Source organism: Megascapheus bottae, chromosome 1 (genome assembly GCF_031878675.1).
Source record: "Megascapheus bottae isolate mThoBot1 chromosome 1, mThoBot2.hap1, whole genome shotgun sequence".
Classification (NCBI taxonomy): domain Eukaryota; kingdom Metazoa; phylum Chordata; class Mammalia; order Rodentia; family Geomyidae; genus Megascapheus; species Megascapheus bottae.
In genome coordinates this window covers 63,846,902-63,864,073 of record NC_143509.1, presented here as the reverse complement: position 1 = coordinate 63,864,073, position 17,172 = coordinate 63,846,902, and the positions used below count along the sequence as shown (strand labels likewise).

Below are 17,172 nucleotides of genomic sequence, written 5' to 3'. Positions count from 1 at the left end.
TATTTTTTCATAACACTTACCAGCATCTACTGTGCTATGTTTATGCATTTCTTTATTATCTGTTTCTCCTAGAAAGTCAGCACTATAAGAATGGAGACTTTTTAGGCAAGAAAATCCATGAGACTTTTATCTCCAATTAAATATCAACAGGAAGTAGAGTTGTGGCTCAAGTGGTAGAGTGCTAGCCTTAAGGAAAAACAAAAAAGCCTTTTTTAAAAATTTACTATTGGATTCTGAGTATGTGGAAGAGTGTCTAATACACAGTTGAAATTCCTCAATAAAGATTTGTTATTAAATTACTCAATGATTAGTTCCTAAGAATAACAAAGGGTATGGAGTAGAAATTCAAAAATATTTTCTGAATTTAAAAAGTGAATGAATGTTGAATTGGTGTTTAATGAATGTAACAGGAAAAAGTGCTTGCACATTTGTGCTCATGACAGCCTTGGTAAGTCAGTTAAATGGGTACTTATTATACTCCCTAGACAAAAATGAAGTATGACAAATGAGTCTCTTACTTTAGATGTCTAAATTAAGTCTACATAGGTAGTTTAAGTTTTACTCATTTCTTTTCCAATTCACTACTGAAACTCAGAAACAATTTTTTACTCTCCTATCATGAAGTAGCGTTAACATTTATTCCATTATTTGGTTCCTCTTGACTACAAGGCAATTAGCAGAAGGTACGAGGTGCTAATACTTTTTATTACAAATGATGTCTTTCCATATTTTGTGTGTTTCTTTCATTTTCAAAAGTGGCTTAAGCACTCATACATTTTGTCCCTCAGAGTGATTTCTACACAACTACCCAGGAGGACATCATACTACAATCCTGCCAGAATGAACTGGAAGGTGAGAGTCGTATTTATAGCCTGAGGATGAACAGGTTGCTTGGTGCCAAGTTCTGCTAATGGAAATGTCCTCTATGTGTTAACACCCAAAGGAGAACAAATTCAACAACAAAACATTTCATTTTTTTGGCATGTCTGTGGAGAGTTAACTTTCCTTTGTTCAAGGGTTAATTATCCATTATGTGAATCGTTTCTCTTTCTCCCTCTGGCTGCTTGCATCTAGGAATTCAGTTTACTACAGAGTAAGAGAAAATAAAAAGGAATGAAAATGAGCATTCCATTTATATATATTAGGAGAGCGAGAAAAGAATTTGGTTTAGGAGATAGGATACAAAGTAGTTAAAGGATTGCCAAGTTGATTAGCTATTGATAACAGATGAGATTAAAGCTCAGTTTACATAATATTTTGGTTCCTTTCTAATTATTGTTTATTAGGGTCAGCTATTTTTTTGGCTGTGATTTATATCATCAGAATGATATTTAGGTTGCTGAAATGGGAAGCTAGCAAATGTCACTTTGGAGGCTGGTTTAACGTGATGTCCCTTGCCTCTGAATGTCTTGGTGAGCTGGCTTAATGATTGAAGCAGCACCAAGTAATTCCTCCAATCTCTCTACTCATCGATCAGAACAATTGAACTTGGCTATTTTCAGCTATTATTTACCTCAAACAGCACATTTAATTAATGCTTGTTAAGACAGTGCAAATGATGTGACTGCCTGTCCTCTCACCCTGGCTCTTTATTGTGCTGCCTGTCTGCCCCACCCCTCCCATCTAGATCACAGGGCTTTTTATAGCCAGTCTTCACATATTTCTGCCTCTGACACAACCCTGAGCTCAAGAAATGTACAGTCTGAGGAAAAGAAGAAGCACTGACTGTCTGTAAACATATATTCATTCATAAACTGGAGAAAGCTTTGTTTAATATGATATACAATGTATTTTCAGGTTACACAAGCAAGCAAAGTCAGGTATTTGATCAATAGACAAGTCTTTGGAAAGTGAATGTAACTAATGCAACTTCAAGACTCTCATGACACAACAGAAATTACTCAGATGCTGAGGGAATTAGAGAAACTACCTTGATAAAGGCTAAGGATGTAGTTTTGTTGGAAGATCTAATCTGGTGATTTTAGACATTCAAATGTACAAGGATCTATCTCCTTGCTTTCTGGACCTGCTCTTCCATGATATGTTCATTGCCCATGAATTTGCATGTAGATATTCATTCATTCATTCATTCATTCATTCACTCATTCTTCTATTCATTGATCCTTCACTAAAACTAAGGCAATTTGACATTGTTTGAAAGGAAAGAAATAAAAATTACAGTATCTACCCTATAACCAATGGCAGTTTAATACATAAAATCATTTTTGCAATTCAAAGCAATATATGATAAATTATTGATAATGATTTTTAAAATCTATTAACTGAAAATATTTAAAAATGAAAGATATGTTAAGACTGAATTTGAATTATCTTGGAAAGCTTCACCAAAGTATGTGATATAATAAGATGAGACTTGAAGGGATATTTTGAAACAGTATCTGAAAAATTAGGTGCTAATGTACTATCAAGGTATTTAATATATAACTAAATAGCTGAGAAAGTAGAATGAATTTGATCATTTGTACATATGTTCATTTTTATGAGTTAATTCATTAAATATATTTTCAACTTTAAGTTACTTATTAGGAACTTAATTTCCTTCTACTTAATTTTAAACTATACATATAGCAATTACTATTTTGAGGTATACATAATAGAATTTAGGTTTTAACCTGACATCTACATTTAATGAAGGATAATTATCAAACTTGCCAGTTATAAATCTTTTCTAGTGCAAAAACAACTCACAACAATTTGAATAAACTTTCCTTGTTTCAGTATGATAAAATTTCAGGTCTAACCTTATTACCTATAAATGATTTATTGGATTCAAGAACAAGTAATTCTAGCTAATCTTTCATCATATTTTATAAGCTACCATCCCAAACTAAATCACTTCATGCCATAACTTTTGTTTTGTTCCTGGAATGATGTTGAACTCAGGGCCTTGAGCTTACTCAGCTTACTTCTTTGTTCATACTCTACTGCTTGAACCATTCCTCTCATTTTGCTTTTTGCTGGTTATTTTGGAGATGGAGTCTTGGGGATTTTTCTGCCTGGACTGGCTTCAAATCATGATCCTCTGAATGTCAGCCTATTTAGTAAGCAGAATTGCAGGCATGAGTCACCAATACAAAGCTGTATGGTACAAGTCTTACAACCTTAGAAAGCTAATGCATATTTCTTAGAGAATTACAAAAACGCCAAAAAGTATTTCTGTTCAAATAAAAAGACAACTTCTTAATGGGGCAATCATAATCCTGTTATTTAGCAATTTCATTTATGCATAATTATGACTGCCTAATTGAATGAATATGACATATAGAAACTGATCACATCTAAAATGTGAATGCAAGAAAATATACATTTTAAAACATGTATCTTTTCTAACTTAATAAAATTAAAACTACAGATTAACACTAGAAATTAAATTACTGGTAGTATATAGTGAAAGCTTATTATATAGGTACTGAAAAGAATCAAATCTTATTTAAACAGAAAAAAATAGCATCATCTTGCCTTTCTACTAGAGGAATACAAATCAGATTATGAATTTTTATGTATTTTAACTTAGCAATGGAGTTCTTTTATGACCATATAGAATTCCTGATGCTCCCTTCCTGATTAGATTTTTAAAATGTCATTTTTTGGGGACATTTGTTTAGATATTTATGTTTACATACCTATCCCACTTATCAAATTTTATACATGGTCATAGTTTTGAAGAGCTAAATGTTTACAAAATGTTAAGGGACCTTCCTTTTCTTTGATGCAATCCATATAGACCATAAGTTCTTACCAGAAATTAAGAGACATTTTTCCTTGGAAGTCTATGAAATTTGAGGATCAATGAAGAGAGATACAAACTCCTAACTACCTTTTGGTGGTAATAGTCTTAGAAGTAGTGAGAAGTTTTTAAGCACATTAAAAAATATAAACCATTTTTCCATTTAATTTCTTTCCTTGCAACTAGGGGAACTTATTGAATTGAAATCCTTTATACAATTATGTAAAGATAACAGTTAAAAAAAGAAAATAAGGGTGGAGGGAGGGAAATGGGCAGAAAAACATGAGAAGGGATATTAGTATGTGAGAAGTAATGCACCTACTATCTGGTGAATAGAACTGTAACCCTTCTATACATTAAAATAAAAAAAAAAGAAAATAGAACTAATGGAACGAACCCAATAAACATAATACATATAAACAGTATAGTTGTAACTAACATTGGCTAACAAAAATGAACAAATAATATTATATATTACATTGAGCTTTCAGAATAGTGGTCCTAATAAAACAGACTGTTTCCTTTCACAATGATAACTGAAGAATGTGACGAGCCTTGAAAACTATAGGAATTATGATTGAAAGCTGACTCTGTCCTAGAGGTCACCGAAAAACCCTCTTGAGGGTGTGGCAGGGTTCCTTTGAAAGGAATCTGGGATATGAGCATGCATGAGTTCTATAGTTAAGAATCTGAACTGCCCAGCGTGGTAAACAAAATTCCTAAACTCAGTACTAATGTTATATGTTTTATCCCTGTGCTAGTTTGGACAAAAGTACACACAGCAGACATAGAAAACACATCTGGTTAAATGTAAAAATCAACTATTGCTAAAGCATTTTCAACTTTAGAAGGAATCCACTGGCAATGTGTTAATAGCAAAGACAACTAAAACAATAAAATAGCATCTCTTTCCAAATATTTAAGAACATCGAGTAAGTGCCCCTTAGGCTGGGTTGTGGTTCTGGGAAGTTTTAGCCTATGAGAACCATATTGGAAACATCAAAGACTCTTTCCCCTCTCCAAAGAGCAATTCACTTCAGATGCTGCCACACAGTCAAATGCTTTTATGGCCACCATGTTTTTGCTGTTTTGTTTTTTTTTTGAAATTTTCCAGTCAAACTTTAGGACATGCCAAATTCTTGAAATTAGAAATAAGACAAAAAATCACAGTGTGAACAAATACCTTCAGAAGAAGAACCAAGTAGGGTCAAAAATACCTGCAACTTTATTTCCAAGGAGACTGAGTTCTTACAGATGTAGAAGGCTCTACTGGACATAAAAGCTGATCTGGTGGTTCCTCTGCTGGATCTACAGGACATAAACCACTGCCTCCACCCATTCTATTCCTTTGACAACTACTCAGAGCCTGCTTAATCACATTCTTATATTGAGGAGAATACTACTATATTTGGGTTTTATAATGTGAGGACCGTCATCTAGTTTTCCTATGTCAGTATGATAAATTTCTCTGGAATCAAAGAGTCTCAATGAGTTCTTCTGTTCAATACCATGAATGTAGCATAAAGAGAAAAGGGTATGACATATAACATTTTCCTAAGGTCATGTGGGGAGAGATTCCCCAACATTTAAACGTAACTAATTCTTAGCAAAATGATTTTTAGGGCTGGATATTTTGCGAAGCATCTCTTACAGATTTTCTTTCCTGCTCGGCTGGATCTGTAAGTACTGTGAGCTTAATACACATGCTCAGAAAAGGGATGCATGAAAAGTTGGTAGAGGGAAATTTCAAATGAGAAATTAATCTTACACTCATTCTTTTCTCTGGCCTGCTCCTCTCACTCACTCTCCTATCTTCCTCCATGCACGGCATGTGTATTGGGCATGTCACGACTCAGGGCCATCTGTAGTAGCACAGAACCCATGCCTGCAGGCTCCTCCTGAGCATGGACTCAAGGCATTGCCATTGTCTGTAGAGTGCTCTCAGCTGTGCAGGCTGAAAACCTTCCTCTTTCTCTTGGATTGCTTGGTAGCTTTTAAAAATAAAAAAATATATTTAAAAAAGAACACCCTTTATTTCCTGCCTGCCTTCTGAGACACCAAGAATAGAATCCTTGACACATCAAATTCTGGAACCTCACCACTCACCAGGACTGTGGTTCCTGATCCAAGGAGTGACGGCTGAGAATCAGCACCGTCTCTTGAGAGTGTCCAGGCCTGGCTGTTAAGCTCCCTGCTTTGATTAGTTTGTCGAGTTCACAGTGTTCCAGAGTGCTGAAGCACAGAAATTAGGGAGGGGAGGTGGAAGGAAAATCACTGGAGCCTCTTACGATCTAACTTCCACTAACTGAGAGGAAATGTCTTATAAATAAACAACAGCAAGAGAAACAAAAAAAAATCTATCCCGTCCTGCCAGAGGAATGTACATTATTGTCTCCCAACGGAAAACTTTATACCACACCAAAATCCAGCAATGTCTCCTGAAACTACCTCTCTTAAAACAGAAAGAAAAAGAGAATCAAGAAGGAAAAGGAGAACCAAAAGAGAAAGAGAGAGAGAGAGACAGACAGAGCCAGAGAGCCAGAGAGACGGAGCCAGAGAGAAAGAGAGAGAGAGAGAGAGAGAGAGGCAGAGGGGGGGGTGTTTTAATCCCCTTGAATTCTGTTGGAAAGTTCATGTAAGTTCCTACTAGACAGACTGAAGTGCACAGTTGCCGCAGTGTCACTGTTCCAGGGTTTCATGCGGAGGCTGCTTGTTAGCAAAATTTCATTTCTGCCCAGATCATTGCTATAGCATCCGGACATTTTTCAGAAGGGAAGTTCAGGGAAAGGGGAGGGAGGGTGCAACTGTGGAGGAGAGGAAGAAGAGAGGACAAAGAAACACTCCTGCTGAACCAGAATGCCCTAGCCACGGCCATGATAAAGCAAGCACCCACCCACCACCCATCCACTGCTTGTTGAGGACTTGGTGATGCGATGTGTTTAATCTACTTACTCTTTCTGCTGGGGAGGCTGAGGTTCCTACATATCCAGCTCATGCTGGACTGTACCGTAAGCAACAAGTGAAATGAGTTCAGTGATCTCATTCTAGTCCTTCGACTCCTGTCCACATCACTAAGCGACTGCACAGCTTGGCACAGGCCAGGATGAGTCAGCAGTCTCTGGTCATGAGAGGCCAGGCCTGGAATAGCAGGGGGGTTTAGGTCAGCAGCAGAGTGAAGCAGAAAGGCAGCCTAGATAGCAGGGCTCAACCCTGCACTACACAGGGAAAGTGCACATCCAAATGAAAGAGCCCCGTCTGCTCTGGACTGAAGATTATAGAGCTATAGAGGAAGGACAGCAGGGCAGATCAGCTGCCTGCCAAACAGCAAAAACAAAACACAGCCTCAGTCAGAGAAGGAAGACACTGGTAGAACTCAGAAAGGTGTTCACTAAGATTACAGAAATAACCCTTGCTTCTGTGTGCTTTTCAATGAGAAAGTAGGAAATAACACTTGCCTGAATACTATCTTGGTATTTTGATATTGCTTTCCCAATTCACTAAACCACAAAACAAATACAAAGCAAATCGCCACAGCTGATTGCAAGAGAAGTCTCATCCTCCTACAATAATATATGTAGAGGGAGGAGCTTGATACATTTCAGGTATATTTATGGCCCAAGAGTATCCTGGAAGGATTTGTATAAAAGGATCAAGGAGAAGCAGGTGCTAAATAAGTTAAAGGCTTGATAGAAGTTGAGAGAGAGAGACATACGGCGAGTTTGCTGACAACATACAAGGAAACTATGGCACTGTATAATATTTCTACCCGATGGGGTATAACCTCCACTGGGAAGTAATGTTCCTACCGGTAGGATTTTCAAAATCTATCTGTCCAGTGCACTGACTGAACTACAGAAGGAAGAGAGTGAAATAAAAGAGGGAAAACCAAGTTCAACATAGAAAAATAAATTAATGTTAGACATCTGGTTTTAGAGAATGCATATTGACCTATAAGTGAACTGGTAAAACGTTTTGGGTTCCATAGCAGACTTAAAGGTCCAATATTGAGGTGAGGCTTAGCATAGAAAACAAAAAAATCAACACACTCGGGAAACACTAGTAAAAAACTTCTTTAACTCAGAAGTCTGAGATCTGAGAGTAGTGGTTCAAAGCCAGCCAGGGCAGGGAAGACTCTTATCTATAATTAACCACCAGAAAACAGGAAGTGGTACTGTGGCTCAAAGTGGTAGGGCACTAGTTTTGATCTGAAGAGCTCAGGGTCAGCACCCCAGACCAGAACTGAAGCCCACTGACTGACCAAAAAACAAACAAACACACCTTCTTTAAAGTTTTTTAAAAATAATTAACAAAGACCCAGAATATGCCTATTGTTACTCCTCAGACTCACAAACATGAATATGTAAGAGAACATATGATAAATTTCATTGTGTTTTCACCCCAGAGTACTAAATCATCTTAATATTCTTATCAAAGGCCTAATGAACTTTCTAGTCTCAGTTTACTTTTGTTAGAATGGAAGTGTTAGAATTGAAGTATTACAAAGTCTTGGCCAATGTTTATCCACGCTTGTCACAGCAGTTTCTGTCTTATGGTGAATACTCCATGACTTGCTATATCATATTTGATTATTATATCATTAGTAGTTAGGAAAATAATCCCTAACAATTATTGTTATACTGGATTATGCAGAATAAATATGAAGACTCTGGAAAACACTTGAGTAACCCTGCATACAATCCTGCTTTCCAAAACTTAGGTTTTATTAATGTTAAGCAGTATACTTGAAAATATATTCTGTGCCAACCTTGGTTTGGGGTATCTGTGCTGTGAAAACAATTTATAGCCTAACATGTCCAGTTACTAGAGGCCTAAAAAAGAGGAAATTTTAGGAGCTTCTCCAAAAGCAACAGGATAAAAGTACTATTGGCCTTGACCGCATGATGAGGGTTTTTCACCAAAGGGGAAAACTTAGTCCAGTTGATCATCCCAGTCTAATTGATTAATTGTGGGTCTGACCATCTGGCTGATGAATGCTGACACCCAACAGCGATTACTGTGCAACACAAGGCCGGATGTGCTCTTCCTGATGCCTCCCACAATAATGGCAACTCTGAACTTAAGGTTAGTTTATTCAGGCCTCTTGGCTCAATCTCTTCATGGAACAGTGGTTATGGCAGGGAATATTTTACTAGACCTGGTCAAGCATTATCTTCTCTCGTTTCAGCTACCTTCCTTTCCAACTCCAGTCCTACCCACCCCTGAGCCCTCTCGTATACATAATCACTTTTCATGCAAAGCATTCCCTCTGTAGTTTGCATCGTGTTGTTTGATTCTCTCATTTCTGGTTACTCTGTTCTGAAAAATCTGGATTGGTGTAAAAAAAAGAAAACAAAAACAAACCCTATGCTGTTGTTTCACAATGGATCCTATAATTTTTCTTTTAATTTCTTGGTTTACTTCAAATACTCTGTGTTCCTAAAATAAATAACATGATTTCACCTAACTTAGAAGCCTGAGTAACAGTCCCACACATGGCTTGGGTTCTCCATGAGGTTAACAGAGCACATGTATTAGAAGAATTTATTTCTTAATTTTTGAAAGCTACTTCTCCATCTCATTCAGGGATGTCCCATGTCAACCTGTCCAGCCAACACACACACACACACACACACACACACACACACACACACACACGCGCGCACACATACAGGAACTCTGGAATGTATTTTACAATTAGAGAATTTCAGTCTCAATTAACTAGCAGGGATTACTTAGTAATGCTACTCACAAGTCTATATCTGGAGAGGACATGTATGACTAAGCATTCTTCAAGTAAATCATACCTGAACACAAAATAAACTGTGAAGATTATAACCAAATTATCTCATCTTTTTTTTTTCATGGAGAGGGCATGGGGGATTGGGGAGAGAACTGACACAAAATGGTTTGCCAAAACTTGGCCAATTAGTCACAAAGGAAAACCATTCGTTTGCTCTTTCCTGTCCCATAGTTGATTCCCACCTCTAAATGTATCCTTTCCCCTGCTCTCCACAGATGCAGAATGCTTCCATGTTCCAGGCTGTGTTAGTGTTCATTTCCAGTAGAATGGCAGTAGCATGCTGAACTGCAGAGGTCTGGATTGGGAGTTGGGAAATGTTTTTGGCATGACTGTCAGTAAACAACTATGTGTCTTGGGCAAGTCAAGTCCCTAAACTCCCCACATCTCAGTGTCTTCATTGAAAAATGATAGGTTAGGACTGCATGAACTCCAGGGTCTCTGCCAACACACTAAGATTCTATGGTTCTATAGCTCATTTCCTCCCCCCGTCCTCATTTTCTGGCATCAAATGCTGAATAACTCTGCTTATAGTAATTTTTCTGCTTTCAGTTACTGATAGAATAAAAAGAAATATTTCCTTTATTTACTACCTGGAGTTTTTCATTTGTATCCCCTCTTTTTCTTTTTGATGTTAGATATTTTGGGTCATAAACACAAACACATTCACACAGACACTTTAAATTTGGAGGCATTTAAGGAGAATAGCTTTCCCATGTAGAACATTTAGTGTAACTTGGCATGGAGGAAGCCAGCCATCCAAAAGTGGAGCAAAGGGGCCAATTCACAAATGACAGGAAGCCTTTCATAATAAGAGTCTCTAGGCTCTTCAATTTAGATAAAGCTCAAATGCTTTCAACTTCCAACTACTTCTCCAATCAATCCAAGACACCATCACAGACAGTTAGGACTACAAATTTGAGGACTGGCACTGGCAGGGATGCAGTTCTTATTTCACCTCTACCAGCTAGTGCCAAGTAGGATTTAGGATGGCATAGTAATAAGAGCCAAGAGGACAATCTGTCATTTATTTTCCTCCAAACTTTTTTGAAATTTCCCATTTGGGCTCTGTTTCCCGGTTTTAATTTGGTAACTGCCATTTTTCAGCATTTCTTTTAACAGGTTACTAATAATTTCTGATACAGGATCTCATATTTCATTTTGTGCTGCTAGAACTGCTGTTAATATTTCATCTGCCTTCACTTCATCTCTGAATAAAGGCTGCTGAGTTTCGATACACTGTTAACACCTTGGTTCAGAGACAGGCTCACCAGCATTTACTCAGTATGCCCATGTTGGTTTAAGTAAAAGCAGTAGGTTGACTATCTCAGAAATAGCTCAGGGTGTGCTATATAATTCGATGGATACTTCAAGTGATTTTTTTCCCCTATTCTCTATTTGTTTGCTCACCCAAAAGAGTTGATGAAAACGAACCAAAAACAAATAATCTGTGTTTGTTTTCACAGATAACCTGTCATTTGCTTCATTTTCTGGAATTAAAGTGCAGGAGTTAAGATTCTTAATAAGAAGATCTAGCTTTGGATTTTGGACTTGAAATTTAATGTAATTACCATTTTAGGCCAGTTCCTTAGTCCTCACAAAAGACTTTTTCCTCTGTACAATACGAATAATACTAGTATTTATTTTTATTGCAATGAGGATCCAATACAGTAAGGTAAATTGTTGAGACTTTCTGAGTTTTTAATAAATGATGGCCATTGGGCCAGGAGTCTAGCCTAGTGGCAGAGTGCTTGCCTAGCATGCATGAAGATCCAGGTTCAATTCCCTGGTACCACATACATAGAAGACAGCTGGAAGTGGTGCTGTGGCTCAAGTGGTAGAGCTCTATCTTGACAAAGCCCATAGACAGTGCTCAGGCCCTGAGTTCAAGCTCCGGGACTGGCAAAAAAAAAGTGCTGCTCATCATTATTAGGCCAGCGTTAATTTTTAAATTCACATTATGTAATTATTATTTTGTAACATCTTCTCAAGGCGAACAAATTATTTTTGAGCCTACACTCTTGTTGTTTGATTTATACATACTTACATCTTGACAAATTTTCAGTGAAATAAAGTAAGATATTTAGAAATGTATCTTTTTTGTTTGTTTGTTTTTTTCACAATGATAGAATTTATTTTGCCTTGTTGTTTCACCAGGGCATTTGGGTAGCTCATGCCTGTAATCCTGGCAACTCACAATGCTGAGATGTGTTAGTCATGAGTTTGAACCGGCTCAGGAAACAAATCCAAGAAACTCTTAACTCAAATTCCCAGCAATAAGCTAGAAATTGAGGTATAAGTCAAGTAGTAGAGAGCCAGCTTTGAGCACAAAAGCCAAGTAAGGTGGTGGGGCCAGGAATTCAAGCCTCAGTACCAGCACACACATAGAAAATGAATCTATTGCACTCTTTGACAACTGACTTTCCCCCTAAGTAATGAACATTACTTCAAGATATGTTATATAAACCTATTTAATTATTTTGAACACTTTTTTTAAATTTTTTATTGTAATTAGTAAAAGGGTTACATGATATTTGCCAGATAGAAGGTGCATTAATTCACTTACACTGATACCCTTTCACATGTCTTGGTACCCATTTCCCCCCCCCCCCGCCCCCACACCCCCCACCCGTCTATCTTTAAAACTATGTGCCCAGTTAGCATATGGCATTATATTATTTTGTCACTTTTCAATCTCACATCAAATATCCAGCCATAGACAAAAATACATTGTGCCAATATAATTCTCTTCTATAAAGATGCATACAGCAAAATTCCTCCTTTTCCTTTAGTCTAATTTCTTAATTCCTTTAAGAAGAAGACAGAAACTTTGATTCTGCAACTAGAGGCAGAGTTGAAATACACAAACCTTAGTCTAAGACAGGGGCTGTGGTTGTGAAAGGTTGAGAGAACAAAATCTGATAGAACAATTTATAGGGAGAGCTTACTACTGGGAAGTTCAGGGCAGAAAAGACCTGCCTTTCTTACTCATCCATCTTTACCTAGTCCTAGTCACAAATGGAGCTATCTGTTCTTAGTGTTACAGGGAAAGGATCTTTTCCACACAGTTATATTTTCTAAAAGCCAGTAGTAACACCTGGTAAATGTATTGGGTAGTCTCACAATCACAGTGTAGGCATTTCTGCCAGCTGCAGGTGGTTGTCCTTAGGAGATTCTTTTCCTCTTAGTGAGGAAAAGCTTAATGCCCTATACTTGAGTCCTCCCTTCAACACTACACACATCTCTTTCCTCCAGTTCCTGAGACGAAAAGGAGATGATGATAATGGAGACTCACACACCCATGTGAAACAGTCAGGCAAGTCCATTTCATTTTAGTTTGCCTTTCTGTTCAGCTGGCTTTCTGCAATGACCCACTGTACTTACCCTGTCGGCTGCTCTTACCAGCAACATGCCTCTTTAATCAGCCTTCCTGGGGTCTGCATTTGATTACAGCATTTGTGTTCTATTTTGATTCTTTTGTACTGTGCCCTGTGGTGTTAGCTTGAAAGGTGTTATTTATAAAATGAAATTCTATTGTATTGCCACTTGGATTCAAAGAGGACATATAATATTAATGCAGAATGTATTTAATAATATCTTGAACCTATTAAATCAATTTCTTCATGAGAACACAGAAGGGGAGGCAGCAAGTGCTAGTAAGCAGGTAATAAGACTTAAGAATCACCTGAACTTTCCTTCCTAAGCCACCCTAAAGCTGCGATGAGAAGCATCCTCTTAAGCACAGGGGTTTTTCATCTGAGGAGACTACCTTTCCATAGCCAGCCCAGTGCAGCACACACCTGTTTAAACATTTATCTGAGGAGACCAAACATTTTCCTAGGCTTTAGATGTAAATTTTTTTTTACTAAGGAAAGCATAGGCCAAACATTGATATCAGTTTTTTTTCACTATCTAGGAAGATTTAGGTACAGAGTATCTATTTCTAGAGAGTCTCTTTCAAGATTTGTAAAACTAAGCGCCTTTCCCATTTCCTATCTGCCTTTTGACATTATGCAAAGAAGGCTAAGAAAATTTGAGTGACACAAAGAACCATTGCAGAGTTTCGGGGTTCACGTAGCTAGACTGACATCCTTAGCTAGAAATAGTTTGGGTTTCATGACAGCTGCTGGACCTATATTCAAAGATTTATGGATTGAACTGGCGGAGGAGTGGCCAACTTTTCTTCCCTTCTAGTGTTACTATGAATCAAAGTCTGAAACATTACAACGCTCTATCACAGCTTGAGTAGCACATCTGTTGTCACACACATATTCAATTTTTCCATTATACAATTTTCTCCTGTTAATCCATTTGAAATCATCAGTGGCAAAGGCACTAAGGGAACAAGGAAGGTTCTGAGATGGAAGAAAGTTTAGGCTCTGTAGAACTTGCAAGAGAAACTATAATATACAAAGGAAGCTGGCTGTGTAGTCTTAGGAGAATTTCTATACTTTCACCTGTTCCTACTCATTGGCTCATTATGTAAGTGCAGGAAATACAGATTACAGCTTTATAATCACCAAAACATGAGTAACTACACATCCTTTTTCTAATCATGTGGGTTACTTTAAGGGTAAGGGAAGTAATAGTTCTATAATGTTCTAAGTTTTTGTGGTTTTTTTTTTTCAATAACACTGAGACACAAGTGTACAATCTGAAAGAGCTAGCTCAAAGATCATTTTTTTTGTTTACCAAACCTGGAGATGAGAAACATTAACAATGGAATAATTTCCCCCCCTTGGCAGCAAATACTCTCATTCATAAATGACATAACCAACAGGAGCTAGGATGTGTAAAGGAATATACATCTCAATTTTAAGTGTATCAATTATAAGCTATTTGTATTATAACTAAAAGCTATTCATATCTGTATCTACTATTGTTTTACCTCACTGATTTGTATTATGTAAGTATTCCATTCATTAATATCTATTAAACTTAACTGAAAAATGATAAAATATAATTTAGGAACTGAATTATCATTTCCATTATTATTTTTATTTTTATTAATGATAGATCATGTAAAGTCCAGTTACCTTTTTTACAGATGATAAAAACTGAGGCTCTGGGGCCAGGGGTGTGGCCTTATAGTAGAGTGCTTGTCTAGCATGCATAAAGCCCTGAATTTGATTCCTTGGTACCATATACACAGAAAAAAGCATAAGTTGTGCTGTACCTCAAATAGTAGAGTGCTAGCCTCAAGACAGGTCAAGGACAGTGCCCAGGCCCTGAGTTCAAACTCCAAGACTAGCAAAAAAAAGAAGGAGGAGGAGAAGGAGAAGGAGGAGGAGGAGAAAAGAGAGAAGGAAAGGGAAACAAATAAAGGCTCAGCTAAATTACATTATTCAAGTTTAATATTTATTATTGGAAGGTTTCAGAAGTACTGTGTTAAAGATTTGCCACTGAAAATAAATCATTCAATTAAAAATAGGTTAATAGGGGCCAAGAGTTTAGCCTAATGGTAGAGTGCTTGCTACTACCATGCACATAAACCCGGGTTCAATTCCTTGGTACCATATACATAGAAAAAAAGCCAGAAGTGGTGCTGTAGCTCAAATGGTAGAGTGCTAGCTTTGGAAAAAAAAACCAAAGATAGTGCTCAGGCCCTGAGTCCAAGGCCTGGTGGCTCACACCTGTAATCCTAGCTACTCAGGAGGCTGAGATCTGAGGATTAAGGTTCAAAGCCAGCTCAGACCTAAAAGGACCTGAGCTTCTTATCTCCAATTAACCTTTAGAAAATGGGAAGTGGGTCTTAGCCGAAAGAACAGCGCCAGAGGAATTTCAATTCCAAACTTTAGACTCTATTACAGAACTATAATAATCAAAACAGCTTGCTACTGGCACAAGAACAGGCTTGAAGACCAATGGAATAGAACTGAGGACCCAGATATTAAAGCACAGACCTATGGCCATCTAATCTTTGACAAGGTAGCCAAAAAAATAGAATGGAAGAAATACAGCCTCTTCAACAAGTGGTGCTGGCAGAACTGGTTAAGCACCTGCAGAAAACTAAAGTTAGATCCTTCTCTCTCACCCTGCACTAGAATTAACTCCAAATGGATCAAAAACCTGTAGGTAAAAGCTGATACACTGAATACTTTACAAGAAGGAATAGGAGATACACTAGGCCTCCTTGGCACAGGTCGAAACTTTCTCAATAAGGACCAAGAAACACAAAAAATCAGAGAAAGGCTGGGTAAGTGGGACTGCATTAAACTGCAAAGCTTCTGTAGGGTAAAGGACATAACTAGTAAATTAAACAGGAAGTTTACAGAATGGAAAAAGATCTTCACTAACCATAAAATGGACAAAGGTCTCATATCTAAAATATATCAACAGCTCAAAAAATTGAATCACCCCAAAACTAATCTCCAAAGTAACAACCATCCCATTAAAAGATGGGCCAAAGTCTGAGAGTCTTCTCTGAAGAAGAAACAAAAATGGCCTATAGACACATGAAGAAATGCTGGACATCTCTGGTCATAAAAGAAATGCAAATCAAAACAACTCTAAGATTCCACCTCACTCCAGTTACAATGGCCAGGATCAAGAAATCTAATAACAACAGATGCTGGAAGGGGATGTGGCCAGGAGGGATCACTACTACACTGTTGGTGGGAGTGCAAACTCGTCCAACCACTATGGAAAGCAGTATGACAGTTCCTCAAAAGACTAACCATAGAGCTCCCCTATGACCCAGCAATTCCACTACTTGGCATTTATCCAACCCACTAGCACAATGATGTTCATTGCAGCACTATTTACCATAGTAAAGATATGGAACCAACCCAGATGTCCCTCAGTTGATGAGTGGATCAACAAGATGTGGTATTTATACACAATGGAATACTATGCTGCTGTGAGAAAGAATGACATCGCCCCATTTGTAAGGAAATGGAAAGACTTAGAAAAAATCATATTAAATGAAGTAAGCCAGACTCAAAGGAACATAGGCTCAATGGTTTCCCTCATTCGTCATAATCAGTAGAAACCTTGGGCTCTCATAGCAGAGATTTGCAATAGAGCAAAACCTAGATACATAAGGCCATACAGTATGACGCTAAATGAAAGGACCTCTAGGATATAGAAACAAAAGCCATATAATGAGTGACAGTTGTCCTTAATGTACTATGTTATCTCTCATCTCTTTTGCTGTCCCTTGGTTATATCATATTGTTACAGTATTTCACTTTGTTATCTGATATATTAGATAAATGCTTATTTCGTTATTTGAAATTTGATAGGGAAGGGGGAAAAACAAGATGAGGGATGGGGGTGGGGGGGAGGGAAATGGGGACCAAGACATGAGAAAGGGTATCAATGTATGTGAGGTAATGCACCTTCTATCAGGTGAATATAAGGTAACCCTTATTAATTACAATAAAAATATATGAAAAAAAAGAAAAAGAAAAAAAAGAAAATGGGAAGTGGGGCTTGGCTCAAGGGTAGGGCGATAGCCAGGAACTGAAGAGCTCATGGACAGCTCCCAGGCTGTATTCAAGCCCCATGACCCACACAAAAAAAATAGGTTTATGAAGCCAATATCACACTCATTCCCCAAACCAGGGAAGGGCCCAACAATAAAAGAGAACTACAGACCAATCTCTCTAATGAACACAGACACAAA

General features: G+C 37.6%; 1 protein-coding gene across 5 annotated transcripts in view; it reads right to left on the bottom strand.

Annotated features, from left to right (window-relative positions):
- Positions 1-17,172, bottom strand: part of Zbtb20 (zinc finger and BTB domain containing 20) — a 703,280-nt gene that overhangs the window by 267,913 nt on the left and 418,195 nt on the right. Inside the window, exon 1 of one of the 5 annotated variants that reach the window (XM_090346083.1) lies at positions 6,701-6,787. The exons of 3 other annotated variants lie outside the window; for them this stretch is intronic. The gene's annotated coding sequence lies outside the window, so the exon portion shown is untranslated. Of the gene's footprint in view, positions 1-5,854; positions 5,938-6,700; positions 6,788-17,172 lie in introns of those variants that run through there. One more of the 5 variants, XM_090346106.1, reaches the window with a different exon arrangement.